The following is an 18,178-nucleotide window of genomic DNA, read 5'->3' as shown; positions in this document are numbered from 1 at the left end:
TGTGTGTGTGTGTGTGTGTGTGTGTGTGTGTGTGTGTGTGTGTGTGTGTGTGTGTGTGTGTGTGTGTGTGTGTGTGTGTGTGTGTGTGTGTGTGTGTGTGTGTGTGTGTGTGTGTGTGTGTGTGTGTGTGTGTGTTGTGATGCTGCCCCCCATGGTCGGCAGTGGCAGAGATGATGAGGTAAATATAGAACAGGACCCAACTGTCAGGGTCACAGATCACTCAAGTGAACGCATTAACTTGTAACAATGTGTGAGTGAGGTGCTTAATCCAGTATGGGGCCTGTTTGCAGGCGTTCTAGTTAGTTACCTTTAGAGGAGCACGCCGACAGAGGACTGGGCCCAGAACAATCAGTTTAGGGCTCAATGAGGGTGAAAGGGGCAAGGTCACAGGCTGACCCCTAAAAAAAGATGTGAGGGAAAAGTGAGGAAATGAAAGAGGTGAGAAAGCTGGTTTCTGGCCAGACAACTAATGGGAGAGGGGGAAGACGGAAGGGCACAAGAAGAAGCGGAAAATAAAACGTGCAGGTTAACCCCCATGCCTTGTCTTAAAGGGGGGCAGAGAGGGGGAGCACAGGAGGGGGGTGAAGGGGGTGACCCTGGGGATGACCTCTCGAGAGGGTAGTTAACACAAGAAAACCCCTCGTGTTCAGAAATCGGGAATGGGTAGTAAATGTGTTTTCAGTCGAATTAGCAGTAAATCTTTGGGTTTATGTACGACCAAAGGTGGAGATGAGATAAAAAGAAAATAGGTTTTGGCTTCCTTTTAATAGTTCCTCACTTTATGTACTGGTTTAAATTCTGCTTTCATCTGACTGTATTACCCACACTGTTAATATATACCCACATGACAGCTCATTGTTACTTTGTAATTCTACTCCGCTACATTTATTTTAGTTACTTTGCACATTCTGATTAATGATGTGAAAGATAAACAACCCTTAAAGCAGGCTTTAGATACACCTGAGTAAAATTCAGGGAAGGTGATTGTCAAGTGCCAACAATCAGGAGAGATATTAGATAGTTGGTGTTTGAGAAGACTAAACATTTATCTGCAGATCTCTATAAAGCATATTAATTACTCGTTATTCTCTACTAATAGGGCTGCAACTAACGATTATTTTGGTAGTCGACTAATCTGTCGATTATTTTTTCGATTAGTCGACTAATCTAACGATTATTTCTGTCACACCCTCCATCTCTGCTTCCTGTGGGCACGGCTCCTTTTCCGGGCTCCAGTGCATGTTTTACCTCAAGTCTGCACACCTGTGAATGTCACCCTGTTGTCCAGTCCCAGGATCAATTCAATCGCATTTTATTCTTGTCATTTCGCAGACCCTTGTTAATTATTATTTTAAGTTTGGAATTAATTACAGCGTCCATAAAGCTCTAGTGTGCTCTACTACGCTGTAAGCTTGGCGCTGTTTAGCAGCTCGTTGGTGGACACGCAGCCTCAACATAACTGAAATAGCGTTTGCTTAGCAAGCATTAACCATGAGACGTTCTGTTTTCCAACATGTAAGCTAACGTAAACATGACTATGGCTAACTTGCTCAAACTTACCCATGATCCAAAGTAGCAGTCCTCACGGTTCCAGGGTGCTTGCGTTTTAAATGCTCGTGCATCACTGTAGTGCTGCCGTGGAATGCCAATTCCCCTTTACAAATTCTGCATTTCACTGACTTCTTTGGCTTGTCGTCTGTGAAATACTCCCACACTTTCGAAACTCTCGGTCTTGCTTTTTTGAGCTCTTCATCACCCTCATTCTCTCTCCTTTCCGCCATCGTTTGTATTCTTTCTTCTTTGTTGTTAGTACAGAATGCAGTCATGGCAGACAATGGAGAGTATACTGCCCCCAGCACTTCCTGTAGTGCATTGCAGTTACAAATGAACATTTGCGCAGTTTTGAATTAACGTTACCGGCTCTCTGATTGTTTTTATACGACGCGTCGACACTAAAATTCCGCGTCGACGAATTTTTATGATCGACGTCGTCGATTATGTCGACTAATCGTTGCAGCCCTATCTACTAATAGTTCATTAAAAACTGTATATAATTGCTATTTTGCACATCCCTTTCAAGATTTCAAGATTTTCTAAGGTTTATTGACATATCATATACACAACTACGGTGTATTTATGCAATGAATGAAACATTTTACTTGTTTAATTCCTTTAGCGATTAATCTGTAAGACAGGAAACAAATATCCAACACCATCTGGAGGGTTAACAAGCCTTTTATTTCCCTGTTCATGCATGCTGTGATTTATCCATTATTTATTTTCATCATTTTGAATGGGCGCAATTATTCACACATCCATATTTCAAATGATACATGTATTAGAAAACAGACACGGAAGAAACCAATCCCCCCTTGTACAATAAATCCAATTACGCAATCTTCACTGATCAACGATAACATGTTTTTAAAAATCCACAAAAGATTAATTTATTGTTGCCTGCCTCATTGATTTTTTACCTCACGCATGTATGCATTAATTTCATGAATTCACAACTCGATAATTGGGTACCGCTAAGTATTAATGTGTGTACATGTCAAATGGAAATCTATGGGGCTAAACATGTGCTTGTGTTTTCTCTCGCCTGAGTGGCATGCTAATGATGATGGCAGCGCTGCTCTCAGACCTGTTGTCCATCATGTCCTCCTCTGATAGTTAATCCCTGTGTGGTAATGAGGGATTCAGTAATGAAATGAGAGCAGTGAGTGTTTTTGTTGGTTCGTGGAGGTCGGACTGAAGATGGGGAATTAGTGGGGAATTAGTGGGGAAGGGGCTTCGGGAATTAGGGTGTGGTTGATGTAGAGCAAGATAAACAAGAGGATCCTGAGTGTCTTTGTATTGTTTTCTTAAAAAAAATAAAAAAAATAAGACTATTTTGTCCACAGATACACTTTGCTAGAAAGAAAAAATATATATTTATAAAATACAAAAAATATAACTACAACAAAACAAAGAACCAAAAATGCAAATAAATAGACAAAGAATGTATGACAAATGCATAGGATACTAAGATATGTCTTCCAGCTGCTAATACTTGCTTCAAATTATACTTCATCAAGGGTCAAAAATAGGAATGATTTAAAAAATATACATACACACACATGCATACCTACATACAGTGGGGCAAAAAAGTATTTAGTCAGCCACCAATAGTGAAAGTTCTCCCACTTAAAAAGATGAGAGAGGCCTGTAATTTTCATCCTAGGTATACCTCAACTATGAGAGACAAAATGCGAGAAAAAAAATCCAGATAATCACATTGTCTGATTTTTAAAGAATTTATTTGCAAATTATGGTGTAAAATAAGTATTTGGTCAATAACAAACAAACAAGATTTCTGGCTCTCGCAGACCTGTAACTTCTTCTTTAAGAGCCTCCTCTGTCCTCCACTTCTTAACTGTATTAATGGCACCTGTTTGAACTCGTTATCAGTATAAAAGACACCTGTCCACAACCTCAAACAGTCACACTCCAAACTCCACTATGGCCAAGACCAAAGAGCTGTCAAAGGACACCAGAAGCAAAATTGTAGACCTGCACCAGGCTGGGAAGACTGAATCTGCAATAGGTAAGCAGCTTGGTGTGAAGAAATCAGCTGTGGGAGCAATTATTAGAAAATGGAAGACATACAAGACCACTGATAATCTCCCTCGATCTGGGGCCCCACGCAAGATCTCACCCTGTGGGGTCAAAATGATCACAAGAACGGTGAGCAAAAATCCCAGAACCACACGGGGGGACCTAGTCAATGACCTGCAGAGAGCTGGGACCAAAGTAACAAAGGCTACCATCAGTAACACACTACGCCGCCAGGGACTCAAATCCTGCAGTGCCAGACGTGTACCCCTGCTTAAGCCAGTACATGTCCAGGCCCGTCTGAAGTTTGCTAGAGAGCATTTGGATGATCCAGAAGAGGATTGGAAGAATGTCATATGGTCAGATGAAACCAAAATAGAACTTTTTGGTAAAAACTCAACTAGACGTGTTTGGAGGAGAAAGAATGCTGAGTTGCATCGAAAGAACACCATACCTACTGTGAAACATGGGGGTGGAAACATCATGCTTTGGGGCTGTTTTTCTGCAAAGGGACCAGGACAACTGATCCGTGTAAAGGAAAGAATGAATGGGGCCATGTATCGTGAGATTTTCAGTGACAACCTCCTTCCATCAGCAAGGGCATTGAAGATTAAACGTGGCTGGGTCTTTCAGCATGACAATGATCCCAAACACACCGCCCGGGCAACGAAGGAGTGGCTTCGTAAGAAGCATTTCAAGGTCCTGGAGTGGCCTAGCCAGTCTCCAGATCTCAACCCCATAGAAAATCTTTGGAGGGAGTTGAAAGTCCGTGTTGCCCAGCGACAACCCCAAAACATCACTGCTCTAGAGGAGATCTGCATGGAGGAATGGGCCAAAATACCAGCAACAGTGTGTGAAAACCTTGTGAAGACTTACAGAAAACGTTTGACCTCTGTCATTGCCAACAAAGGGTATATAACAAAGTATTGAGATGAACTTTTGTTATTGACCCAATACTTATTTTCAGGCCTCTCATCTTTTTAAATGGGAGAACTTTCACAATTGGTGGCTGACTAAATACTTTTTTGCCCCACTGCATGTGCAAACTTTGGGTTAGGGGTAAGGATATCTGGCAGGTAAAGCCGTATAAGCTTGCTTTTACAGCTTTTCCCCAATAACTTTGGGATCATCTACACATTTTTTAAAAGTTGCGATGTGTAGTGGCTGTGAGGCGCTATTGACTTTGAAAATGTGTAAGTTCCTCGACTCCAGGGTTAAGGCCCGCAAGAATGGGAACATCCATATATTCTGGAAAAGTTCACGCAAGGCCGCAGCTGCGAGGCACTTGCTGAACTTCAATAATAACATAATTATTTTAATGAGACCCTAAAATTAAAGCCGGATTTACATTCCTTTATTCTAGGGTTAAGGTGAAGGTCAGTAAGCAGGTAAACGGAATCAAAAACAGCCAGTATGCAGTGAAGAAAAGGAAAGCAAATAGTACAGAAGATGACATGTGAACCCACACACACTAGCGTACACTATGGTGACCTTTAACCCTGTGCTGGTGGGTGACGGTTAGCTCCCTTGTTAACCCTGCAGCGCCAAGTCACACAGCTTTCAAAGGATGCTGCTGCTGACCAGGCACACAATTGCACGCACTCAAGGAATACACCCACAGATATGATCCAGAGGGAATAATCCTCCTCACTTCCCCTTCATAGCCCCCAACACGTTCACATCAACCCCCCCTGCTGAGCCCCTCCTTTGAACGCCCTCGGTGAACCCACGAGTGTGCGTGCGAGACCCCACCTCCTCAGCAGCCCACACAATGTCTGAGGATCAGCCCAGGGTCTTGCTGGGGGTGCTTGAGATTGTGGCAGCAGGGGGGTTGTGTGTCTGTGAAAGAGAAACAGATAGACAAAGGGAGAAACCATTATCTACCTAATGTTAAATGAATAGAAATAATAACTGTGTTACGCAAGTGTAAAATTCCTAACAAAATATTAAAATAATACACATAAAGATATATTTGTAATAATGTTTTAATGTATTGCATAAATGATAATGATACTTTGTGTTTTGACTAAAACATAAAGATACAATCCAGACCACGACATATCGTTGCCTTTAACGTGCATGATTAATTCATATATAAATACAAAAATATAGAGTTTTTCATTTAAATTAAATTGAGAAAAGGTAATCTTTAATCTTCTTTGATCAGGCACAACCAACAGCTGTCACGATAAGGCAAGAGGATGAAAATAATTAGATTGTTGAGACATAGCAATTAATTATTACAACAATCATTAAAATCAATTAAAACATTTAACTGGGCTGTCTTATTTAGCGGGCAAAGCTGGTCAAGTCCTGTTTTGGTGGGAACCGTTACCAACAATGTGTCATCCATTTGGTTTAATTTCCCCCCCCAAACCCGAGGTGAACAAATACATGCAGCGTTTCGAAGGTGGCTCAAATGTAGTTCAAACTGCTTTTATAATGCACTGTAGTTGATGATATAGATAATGCCCAGTATGCCTACTGGGCATTATATCATGAACTACATACAGTACATATTGACAGGCATGCAAGGGGAAAACACCTGAAATGAACACCAGTAATTATATAAGATACATCAGGATATCATTTATTCACAATGAGTCGCTCATATTTTTGCAGTATTGTAGAACAAAAAAAAACAGCCATGTGATTTAAATAATGGCTTTACTTCTGAGTGTTGTAAAGGGAACACTCCTCGGATGTGGTTACCTGCTTGGTAAATAAAACCGATTCTGATTCATGAGGATTACCAACCTTAAGGGTAACCCTAAACCTTCAAACTACAATGACATATATAAAGTAAAATTAAAAGTGAAAACTAAGGTATCCCTTATCTGGACCCACTTATTGCATAAGTGGCTGTCTGTGTGCCTGAGCCAAACTACGGTAAAATCAGCCGAGAACAAAGAAGCCCCTTGAATGGACTGGCACCTGACCACATGTGACCTGAGCCTCCGGCTAACACTGAACCCCTTTCTTAGAAAGCACATACAACATGCTCATTCAGGTGTGTGTGTGTGTGTGTGTGTGTGTGTGTGTGTGTGTGTGTGTGTGTGTGTGTGTGTGTGTGTGTGTGTGTGTGTGTGTGTGTGTGTGTGTGTGTGTGTGTGTGTGTGTGTGTGTGTGTGTGTGTGTGTGTGTGTGTGTGTGTGTGTGTGTCACGACACAACACAACACAACACAACACGCCATCCTCATCATGTTCAAATTATTTGAAGTGTTGGTCATTCACAAATCGCCGTAGGCCCTGTCAGCTGTGTAGTTGAAGTCTGAAAGGTTTGACTTGTTTCTTGTTGTTTGACTGGTTTTACAGCAACTGCTGAGCCAGCCATATGTCGAGGCTTGTTCTAGTTCTGTGAATGCAGTCGTAAAAAAGGTGAAGGTCACACAAGCTTTAGATAATAAGAGGGTCTTTTATTTTTACTTCAGCCAAGGGCGAAGTAAACGCGCACACATTTGCGCACAAATCTTTGTCTTGTAATTCAACTTTTGTGATCAAGTAATGTTCAAAATACCAATCTCTCTCATATATAAATGTATATACAACGTGTATAACTGCTGAAATGTTCATACATGTTTCTAATTTTCAATAAAAAATTGACTGGACTGATTTGAAATATTGCCTTGGTGTTTACTACGTAATAAATCACACAAATATAGGTAAGCACCAGTGTTGATAGATCTTCAATAATTGTATATCTAAGATCATTTTGCCCTCTGTGCACTGAACCATTTAAAAAAAAAAAAGAAGCCATTATGTAAGATGCTACAATTTTTGTGACACTTGCAATAATACAATACAGCTTTATTTACAGAGCACTTTAAACCTCCAGACCAAAGTGCTGTACAGTCAAATAAACAAAACAAAACATACAAAAAAGAACACAGCACAGCTCACACACCATAAAACAAGTACAAGTAAAAACAATAGACAATTTAAAAGCAATGCTCTAAAAGATGTTAATACGCTAAGTAAATTGTTAGTAGTAAGTTGGTTTAATGTCCTCTCATTTTGAATCATATCCATAGAGCGAAATATGGATATTTTTTAGCCTTTGCAGACCATTGACATGAACACAAACCTATAACACACTACAGGAAAAGGAAAACCCAAAAAGGCATATTAGGGCCTTTTCATTACACATAAGACTAAATGTACGATCATTTTTACTAAAATACGATTTTTTAGTCTCTGTTTCGATAGTTGAACATCTGGCAACACTGGTAAGAACACATAAACTGAGGCTCAAACACACTTAAACAGACAGAGATTTACAAGGGTCCAAAGAACTTGGCCAACAGATGTCCACGTCTTTATTAAGTAATTGTAATCTATGACTGGTTACATTCATGACTGGCTACCTCGGTGCTATTCATCATGCTGGTAACAAAGATGGCTTTCAATGAGTGGTGACAGACGTGACCAATCTGTCCTCACTTTTCACCTCCATGTATCATGGGAACATGTTGTGCGTGTGCGATGGTGTGCGTACTGCCGTGAGATTGCATGAAGGAAGCGCATAGGATCACAGTTTAGAAGCAGCCTTGGCATAGGGGGACCGGCAGAAAGGGGGGATGGGAGGTCACATGTTTTAGTCCTTCAACACCCGGTCCCAGATTCTAACCTTCACGTTAGGTAGCACCAACCCAGTCTCACAAAAAAACGTGTAATAACTATGTTGGTCCACAACGTAGGACGTAGTATTTCTACAAAAATGCCTCTGAAATTGTAAGATCCCTACGTTTTTTTTCACCATTAATTCCAATGGCTGGCGTCTATGTCACGTGATCTTAAAATTTCTCCTTGCAGAAAAAAGAAACATTACTTTATTTTATTCTCGGTGGAAAATGCCTATTTTAAAGTTAGTTTGGCCATTAAAATGCGTTTTGATGTCATCTGATGCGAGCAATATTAGTTGTTATTTCAGATTATGTGTGCAGTGGATGTACATGATCTTTAGTTTGCTAGTTATTACAAAGATTACTTCAGGAAATTGTGTCCACACAACGTTTTCATTGTTACCAAGTTCGTGGCTAGGGACGCTGCTATCGATATTATTTCTGTTATGTTGTGTAACTGTTTAATAGTGTTATCTTTATTGCTACCCCCTTCCCCGTCAATGTATAGTGTTGGCCCACAGCGCAAACATATTAGTTTAACAAAATCCGCATCTAAAATGGTGGCATAGATACGTTATTTTCCCCTGTGCAATTCCAGTCTCACATCTCACATCACATCGTCATTAACAAATACCGGAAACAGACCGAAAACATTTAAAAAAAATATATATATACTTTATTCCGAGTGTGCTTGCTTTTCTCTTTGAAAGTCATCACATAACGGCATTTTAATACACGGTTCGGCTGCATTAAATATGACATATCTGCCGTAGTTCTCTATTTATAGAGCCCTGATGAGAAGACTTCTAGACAAACATGAGGAACTGCCGCCAACACTGAAAACGTGACATGGATCATAAATATATCAGCAATTAAACAACATCTTACATCTCTTTTCACACAATACGTCTCCTCGCAGTATCAACACTAATTCGGCTGACTTTTATATCTGATCCAATTGGTAGATAGGCTGTATTTACACCATAATGGTACACAGCTGATATAAAGGGACACCTAGTGGTTAAAGCATGTTATTGAATTTCATTATTTTTATTATTAGATATTAATAGGATCCCTATAAAGTATATTCATTAATTGTTATTCTCTACTAATAGTTCATTAAAGACTGTATATAATGACTATTTTGCACATCCCTTTCAAGATTTCAAGATTTTATTGACATATCATATACACAAACGGTGTAGTTATGCAATGAATTAAAAACTTGGGTCGCAGGTTCCTCAATAGTGCATTACAAGACATCTATCAATATTTGTGCGTACCTCCTGCAATGTTAACTATGTTGAAGCACTTATTTCAACTGATATTATACATATTATACTCTTATAAGATGTATGTAGATATTTAATCTCCGGCCTTGTCAGGTATTGAACAATCAATAAATAAAGAACACAACATTATTAAATATAAAACACAGAATTTGTGTGATTATACTAAAGGATTTACAAATAAACACCACTGCATATTTACAACTGTTACACATGCTGATGTAACGCAAATGTTTCCAACTTGGGATCAATAAAGTATATCTTATCTTAAGATGATCGATGGCTGCTGCCATATTTGTAAAATGTGCCTCTGAACTTTGACAAGTGCATGTTTCAGGCTTATCAATTAACAACAGGAGGGGTCACAGACATAAGACCAGCTGTTAAATAAAGCTCTTCTGACCTTAGCTGGCATGTGGTTATATATATTAATGCTGCCCATTATGGGCACAAGCAATCTTCACCCATTTATTAATTATATGTTTTAAATGTGAGTGTTTCCTATCCCTTAAACCTCCAGGGATGTACACAGTTTAATACTGGCAACTTCTTATTATGGGAAATACGAAAACGTCTTTTAAAACTACAACTCCCAGTAGAGACGTGCCATAGATAGAGAACATGTTTTGAAACACAATAGCCAGGATGTGTAGTTCTGGGGACGGGTGGGGGAGGACGGGACGGGATGGAACCGTTCAAATCCAGTTTTGGACAGTCTGCCGTGGTTCCATCCCATTTCAAAGTGTTGTTCGACGCTCGGCGTAACCCTTGGCGCACACACTCAAACATCCAATTACAGAGCTTGAGGACTATCACAGGGTTTGTCAAGCGAAGCGGAGAGAATACTTACTTCCGGGTGTAATATTCTCTAAAGCAAATGAACTGCTCCGACCCTCGGTCCTGACGGACTGTTATTTTTGAGTAAATGGAGAATTGCACAGGGGAAAATAACGTATCTATGCCACGATTTTATATGCGGATTTTGTTAACACTAGAACCGCCAACGGGTACATTTTACCTGCAGCTGTTTTTTGATTGTATGTAACTTTTGTTCAATAACATATTAAAGTCTCCCAGTCCGTGACTTTTCCTGAAAGTGTGTTATGTAGCACCCTCTGTTGTTAACAATTGTCAATATGAAGTCAGATTGAAAAAATCGCAAAAAAAAATGCCATTTATACCTATATCCGCCAGCGGGTAATATTTACCTCATAGAAAATGCAGCGTAAACATGACGTGTTGCTATAGCAACGCCTTTTGCCTACTGCGGTTCCTTATAGATAGAGAGATATATTGAGAGAGATAGATAGATAGATAGATAGATAGATAGATAGATATATTGATAGATGGATAAAGAGAGAGATAGACAGATAGATAGTTATAGATAGTGTAACATCTTGGAGAATACAATATCTTGGATGACTGAGCTCACGTTGAGGACGTAATGCATGTATGCAAGTTACGTGCCGGTTGAAGAAAGATGGACACTCGGAATGAGAGAAGTAGTCCGCGTCGTCTATTTATGTAGACAATTATATGTTCATAGAACAGAACATTACAGATATATCGATAGAGAGAGATAGAGAGATTTGTAACTAAACAAAACACGAGTCTAACACCAAGCGTTTAAATCAGCACTCTTAGCGATATTTTAAACTTCATGCTATCTGCACAACCTATATCATATGAAAAGCTGAGAGTCCACAGATTCTATTGGTATAAGTTTCATCCCTGTGCGATCAAAACTCACTGTTCTGTATGATAAATAAAAGAACATTGTACCTTGAAAATCTATAGCGGGTACATTTTACCCGTTGGCGGTTTTAGGTATACAGCGACCTCTGGCGGTTCTAGTGTTAAACTAATACGTTTGCGCTGTGGACCAACACTATAAATTGACGGGGAAGGGGGTAGCAATAAAGATAACACCATTAAACAGTTACACAACATAACAGAAATAATATCGATAGCAGCGTTCCTAGCAACCACCGTGGTAACAATGAAAACGTTGTATAGACACAATTTCCTGAAGTAATCTTTCGTAATAACTACCAAACTAAAGATCATGTACATCCACTGCACACATAATCTGAAATAACAAATCATATTTCTCGCATCAAATGACATCAAAACGCAGTTTAATGGCCAAACTAACTTTTAAAATAGGCATTTTCCACCGAGAATAAAACGAAGTTCGGACATGTTTTTTTTTTCTGCAGGGAGAAGCGTGAAGATCACGTGACATAGACGCCAGCCATCGGAATGAATGGTGAAAAAAAACAGGGATCTTACAATTTCAGAGGCGTTTTTGTAGAAATACTACGTCCCAAGTTGTGGACCAACGTAGTTATTAGACGTTTTTTTATGAGACTGGGTTGGTAGCACCCACCATGCGTAAGTGTCCCTGAAAAGCAGCCATTCTGTTTCTGACCCTGACCTTTGACCACAACAGAGAAAGGCAGGAAAGGGGGAACATTCCCAAATATGTATCACAAATCATTTAGAAATAAAAGCCTTAATCTTCAGCGTATAGCATCTTCTCTTTCCTTGCCCTTGCAGCAGTATATCTATCATCCTTCCATGACGTTAATTGTAATTGAATAATAAATTAGGCATGTTGTTAAACCTTTTTTATGCTATCTGGGGCACAAGAGCAGGAAGGGAGGAGGAGAGAAAAGGGCATAGGAGCAGGTTAATGAATGACTCGAGCTCAACCTGAGTTCAATTTGGCTGTGCTCTAGATTGACCAAACTATATTTTGTTGTGCCAGGTGAGCTATAGAGTGGTGCAATGCCAACGTATGTTTGTAGGCCGACCCAAAAGTTAGCATCGCAAGGGCTCCCCTTCCCAGAAAGAAATAGGATTTCGACATATTGCAGTCCTGTGCCCAACAAACAGTTAGGGTTTTGTTTAGCAGGATAATCTCCAAATATTACATTTACGCTTTGTGTTCAAGCGTAAATGCAATCTCCAGCAGTAAAAAGCTAACGTTAGACTATAAACAAAATACTGAAGGTGGCTAACATTCGGCATTGCGATCTTTAGCAGTTTATTAAGTCACTGAAACCACCGGTTATATGACACATAAAAGCTTTGGTTGTAGAACAAAACGTGAACATCTCTTAAATTTGGTTCAACCACAGACCATTATGTCAGGCTTCTGAACACAAACACGTTAAACAAAATCTGTTGACTTTGAGGACCGGAAGGGTAAAGGCTATGTCATTTCCAGGTTTTAGGACTTTCATCTCAATCTCTTCCTGTAAATCTTCCTATTTCTTCTGCATTGAGTTTAACCTGCAGGACCGTGGAACTGAAATTGGTTTTGTGTTACTAAAAACCATGCGGCCAGATTTTGGTGGAACTTAATGGTAGATTGTATCAGCCCAGAACCCGTTACGCTTTAGAGAAGAACTGAAAGACCTGGCAGTTAAATATTATTCTTTACCTTTATTGACATTGGGAGATAGAGCAGTGTCTTGGCGGACTTGTGCCCTGTGTGCTATTCCAGTTTTTTTTATTATATAGGAACTTTTCTGTCTCAGGAATGCTTTTGGGCGAATGACAAAAAAGCCTGTCAATGTTCAGTTGCATTTTCCCCCATGTGTATTAAGTTGTTCAACTGGTATGCAAAACATCATGATTAAACATTTGCAATGAACAAAGCAGGGCTTATGTGTATCCGCCCTCATCATGAGATAATTAATTTGACACTTTGCTTCACATCATGCATCGTCCATGTCTAATAAATTATGTATTTCCCAGACGGGGAGCTGAGTTTTTTTGACATTGTCTTGACGCAATCTCGAAGCTGGAGGACTTTTAACTTACCTTATGTCTTCAAACATCTCACAATCAGGTTTGGATTATTTTAGGATGAAAGATAGTTAACAACAAGAGGTCAAGGAGAGCGAAGGGCATGTTGAGATGGGGAAATAGACTGAAAACGGCAATGGTGAAGATGAAAGAGTGCAGATTAGGCAATAGACAAGGACGTTTGATGATATTTGACTCAAAAGCTTCATCAAACACAATTAACGCTGTGCAAAGTTTGCTCAGAGCTTCAAATGATTTCAGAGGGATATCTGTGTTCTCGGGGCAAATAGGATGTACTTCTTATTTGACGTTCATCAGCAGTTTACTTTATAATGTGTTTGTTCTTGCTGATGGGATTCGCATACATATGAAAACACGTAATTGTCTGTCTCCACAAGTATGCACCTGAGAAAGGTTAATAGAATAGGAAGGTAGCCATGGAAACGGAACGGGGTAGGGGTGTTTGTGTGTTCATGCAGGAGATATCCTCTTAAACTATGTCACAGCTGTTAAGAAGACACAGCTGCTGATTTGTCATTTCACTGCCTAAAATGGGCAATAATGTATGCTGGGGATGCATAAAATGGTTATAGATGATGATAGAACATATTCTAATGAGTATTTGTATTGATGGTTTTAAATAACTTCATGTTCATGGCTCTCTCCCTTATATAGGAATACTTAATTGCCACTTTGTGTCACTTTGTTGAGGTCTTTTCTTTATTATTAAAGAAGACATATTCTGCTCATTTTCCGTTTCATATTTGTATTTAAGGTCTCTACTGTGACATGTCTCCATGCTTTAATGTTCAACAAGCTCTTTATTTTTCTCATAATGCCTGTGCTGCAGAACCTCTTTTCACCCTCTGTCTGAAACCAGAGCGCAGTCTGCTCTGATTGGTTAGCTGGCCGGCTCTGTTGTGATTGGTCAACCGCTTACAGATGTATCTGAAATGTCCCACCACTTAGCATATCACGTGCAATGGGATGGAGCGCTAGACAATAGAAGCGTGGATGTTACAAAGTGATGTCATTATGTCAAAGGAGTAAACAGGGGTCCCGGGCGGGGACTATGTGGGAGAGAAACTCCCTCTGTAGGGAACTTTCCGATTTAGCCTTTGCAGACCATTTATATGCACAAAAACCTATAGAACTCACTACAGGAAAGGGAAAACCCCAAAAAGCATTATAGGGCCTCAATGTCAGCTTTATTGTCCATTTATAGATACTGTACAAAGTTTTAGGACAAAAAAATGATCGAACTGCATGTGCGTCAGCCCAGAGGAGAATACTGAAAAATGACCTTTCTCTTGTAAGCTATGTTGGTTGGGATCCAGCAAACAATCATGTTTAAAATATCATGCTATATACTCAATTATCCTCCAAAAGCTTGTGCACAAAGCTGACACGGAGACAGAATATAGAGCAAAGATGCATAATTAACATGTATTCTGCATGCAATCAAAAAACTGCATGCAAGTACTTTACAACATCAGCATAATGCAAACACACAAATTGCTTGCATATTTTTTATTGGCTAATGCTGACTTCGGCAAAAACTTTGTACATTTTCATTGCACTTATAAAAGACGCATATCAGCCTGAGCTTATGTATATTCCTAATGAGCAAAAATGTGCATTTTTACAACAAGAAGTAGGGTACGGTTAACATTATACCTGCTCCATAAGTGTGTCAGGCATGTTTATAAACAAATACATTAAACATTTGCGACATTACCATCAGCTAAAGTGTGTGTTAGTGCTAATAAGCATCTGCTAACATGCTAAACAAATGTCATGTGTGATGTCAATGTGAGGATATCTGCATTGTTCATTTCTTTAAATGCCAGATTAGTACTTTAATAACAAACTCTGTACACAATTCATTTCTAATGTGAGTAGACCCACCATGTCATTGGTTTCTAGCCTTTAGTTAACCCTAACTTACAGAATAATTTTCGAATTTAGCATCCTTTAGCAGGACATCAACAAGTTCTCCTATCTAAATGCAAAAGTCGCATATTGTAGATGTGGTTAACGTTGTTAAACTTCGCACTTTGGTTTGATTTAGGAAACGATCATGGTTCGAGTTAAATTAGGGTTAGGGCCTCCTTGGTAAAAGTAATGTCACCTAAATCCCTCAACCTCTCCCGTCAGGAAAACCACCAGTAGAGGTCGGCCCCCAACAAACGTATATATGATTCGTTGTAAGACCAATGGGTTCATTTTTTACAGGACACTGTAAATCTGTCAAAGACCTGACTGTTGAGCGTAAGAGGTCAGTATGTGGAACACACCCCCTTCCAAAAATAGGAGCTAAGGAATCAGCTGATCATTACACTTAACTAATTGATGGCCTGGCCACTGTCCCCTGACGAAAAGCTACCATGGCCACACACACACATATCATTGTAATCATCTGACCTCAAACGAGAAACTTGGAGCCAGAATGTCTCACATGATCTTATCAAAGCAGACAGGATCCACGTGTCTCTCACATCGGTCCTCATGATTTGCGGCATGGCCGTGATGCAGGCCCTTTGCAATTTATGGAAACATGCAGAGCCCCCACCCCGTGCCTCTTGTGACTTCTCCCTCTCCCAGAGCTGCAGACTGTCAGACCTTTGCAAATGACGTGGGCAGGCTTACACTATATCCATGCATAGGGAAGGCTAAGAGAGTGTAATGTACAGAGGGAGTGAGAGTGTCCAGGTCTTTTTAGTGGAGGGTCAGCCTTACACTGATGTCATCCGTGACCGTTGGGCATGAGATAACTCCACAGCTCTCTGCCTCCGCGGCTCCATCGCCATATATGGACGCCTCCATTCATATTACAGCCCAGTTATTATTAGTACGGCTGCAGTGCAGTTGGCTTTCCAGTGCTGGAAAGGCAAATTGCAAATATTCACATCACTGTTTCTCCATCACAGGCCAAAAATAAACAGAAATCATTATTAAAAACAAAAATATGATTTTGTTTTTGTCTGATCGCAGGCAAGATGAAGTTTTTTCTTTTCTCATCCATAATCAGTGCCCCTCTGCTACAATGCCTTGTAGCACTTTGATCAATGACCTTCAGCAATGTTATTTAATCAGAGCGCCTGACACCTTCATCCTTTTATTGGATTCTTCCTAAATGGCACAGATGAGATATAAAAGGTCGCCGTGCCCCTTTCAGCCCTTTTCAGTACGTGTGTATATCCCTCCTCTGACGCACACACATGCCCGAAACGTATGTTTGGAAATACCACCCCCCTCTCGATCCGCTGGGGGCTCCCTCATGCCAACTTTGGTGCTGTCACACACACACAAAGTCACACACATACAGCAGTAGTGAAACCTGACCTAACGTCTGTACACGACAGCTGCAACCCAGTGTGGGTCTTCTTACCCTGTGAAAGCATAACTATGCATAACCATCAGCGCTAAACCCGAGACTTCCCTATTAATAACGCACTTGTGGGAATCTCACTTTGGCAGATCCAAAACTCCACTGCCAAGGGTAAAATGAGGTGAAACTCTCCCCCAAAAAATGAAGGAAACATCCCCAGAAACCGCTCTTCATATGTGGTGGGCTGCTTATTCAAACAGGGTTGTGCAGTGAATAATTTAATAGCATTGCGACGAAAACGGGATGTGTGGTGAACAGCAAAACGGAGGGATTCCCTGTGTATGTATGTGTGTGTGTGTGTTTGAGTTTGAGTTGGTTGTGTGTGAGTCGTGCTAAGCGGGGGAAGCCCCCCTCCCCTTGTTTCTGCCTCTGCAGTGAGCCTCACCCATGCAACAGCCAATCGGATCACAGCCAGAGGAGAGGAGCAAAATGATGGGGGAAGCCAAGCTAGTGATGTTGCTTGCCCGCAGTGATGGGCGTAGGTGTGTGTTTGCGCATGAGTGTGTTCAATGCTTATGTAATTTAGTTTTACACCTGCGTGCCATGAATATGAACGAAATAGTGTGTTTACTTTGTAATATTTAAATGTCCTCTAATTTTCATACACACACACACACACACACACACACACACACACACACACACACACACACACACACACACACACACACACACACACACACACACACACACACACACACACACACACACACACACACACACACACACACACACACACACACACACACACACACACACACACAGAGAGAGGAGGAACTGTTGTGAAATGTATACACATCTTGAACACCTCTGCTGTCGTGTGATTATATGATTCTGAGTGCATTTTAAGGACACTGCATCACTGACACTACACAGGTGGGATAAAAAAAACTGACACCGACAAACATGTTTCTTTATTCATCATTTTCAGAATGAAATTGGCAAGCCTAAATGTATTGGCACAATATGGTGAGAAGCAGGAAATAATGTGAGCATGCCAGCCTGGAGGCATCATTTCCCAGAGCTATTCTGGCTAGCGGGCTAACAATAGCACACCAAAAGCTGAAAATGATACACCTTTTAGTCAAATACCTAACATGGCTCTTGTCCAGACCACTTACATTGACTCTGTTGAGGCAGAATCTCTGCTTCGCGCGTTCCTCTATGAGTTTGTTTTAAAAGAAGGAAAAGTCAAAGCAGCCAGGATAAGGGTCAAACAATAATCTGCTTTAATGGCAAAAACATACAATACATCACCTAATCACCTAATCACGAAGCACTCTGCAGAGTACTCCGGGCTCAGGTTCTACCACCATGTGAGACACGTCTCAGGAACGGCAAGTCAAAAACAAGAGCGCCGATCTTCAAAATGATCACAACATTTATACACAGGTGGGGAGGAGTTTTATCGCTTGCTCTTCCCTAGCTATTTGTTATTGGCGAGTTTACTTCTGAGCGACCTAGC

At 40.4% G+C, this 18,178-nt stretch overlaps 1 long non-coding RNA gene across 1 annotated transcript in view; it reads right to left on the bottom strand.

Annotated features, from left to right (window-relative positions):
* Positions 1–1,236: 1,236 nt before the first annotated feature.
* LOC307036937 overlaps positions 1,237–18,178 on the bottom strand; it is a 304,273-nt gene continuing 287,331 nt past the window's right edge. The window contains exon 2 of the long non-coding RNA XR_013807533.1: positions 1,237–2,023. This is a non-coding gene — a long non-coding RNA (uncharacterized lncRNA). The remainder of the gene's footprint in view (positions 2,024–18,178) is intronic.

Source organism: Notothenia rossii (genome assembly GCF_949606895.1).
Source record: "Notothenia rossii genome assembly, chromosome: 4".
Taxonomy (NCBI): domain Eukaryota; kingdom Metazoa; phylum Chordata; class Actinopteri; order Perciformes; family Nototheniidae; genus Notothenia; species Notothenia rossii.
Note: the sequence above shows the minus strand (reverse complement) of the source record. Positions and strands in the feature narration are given on the sequence as shown.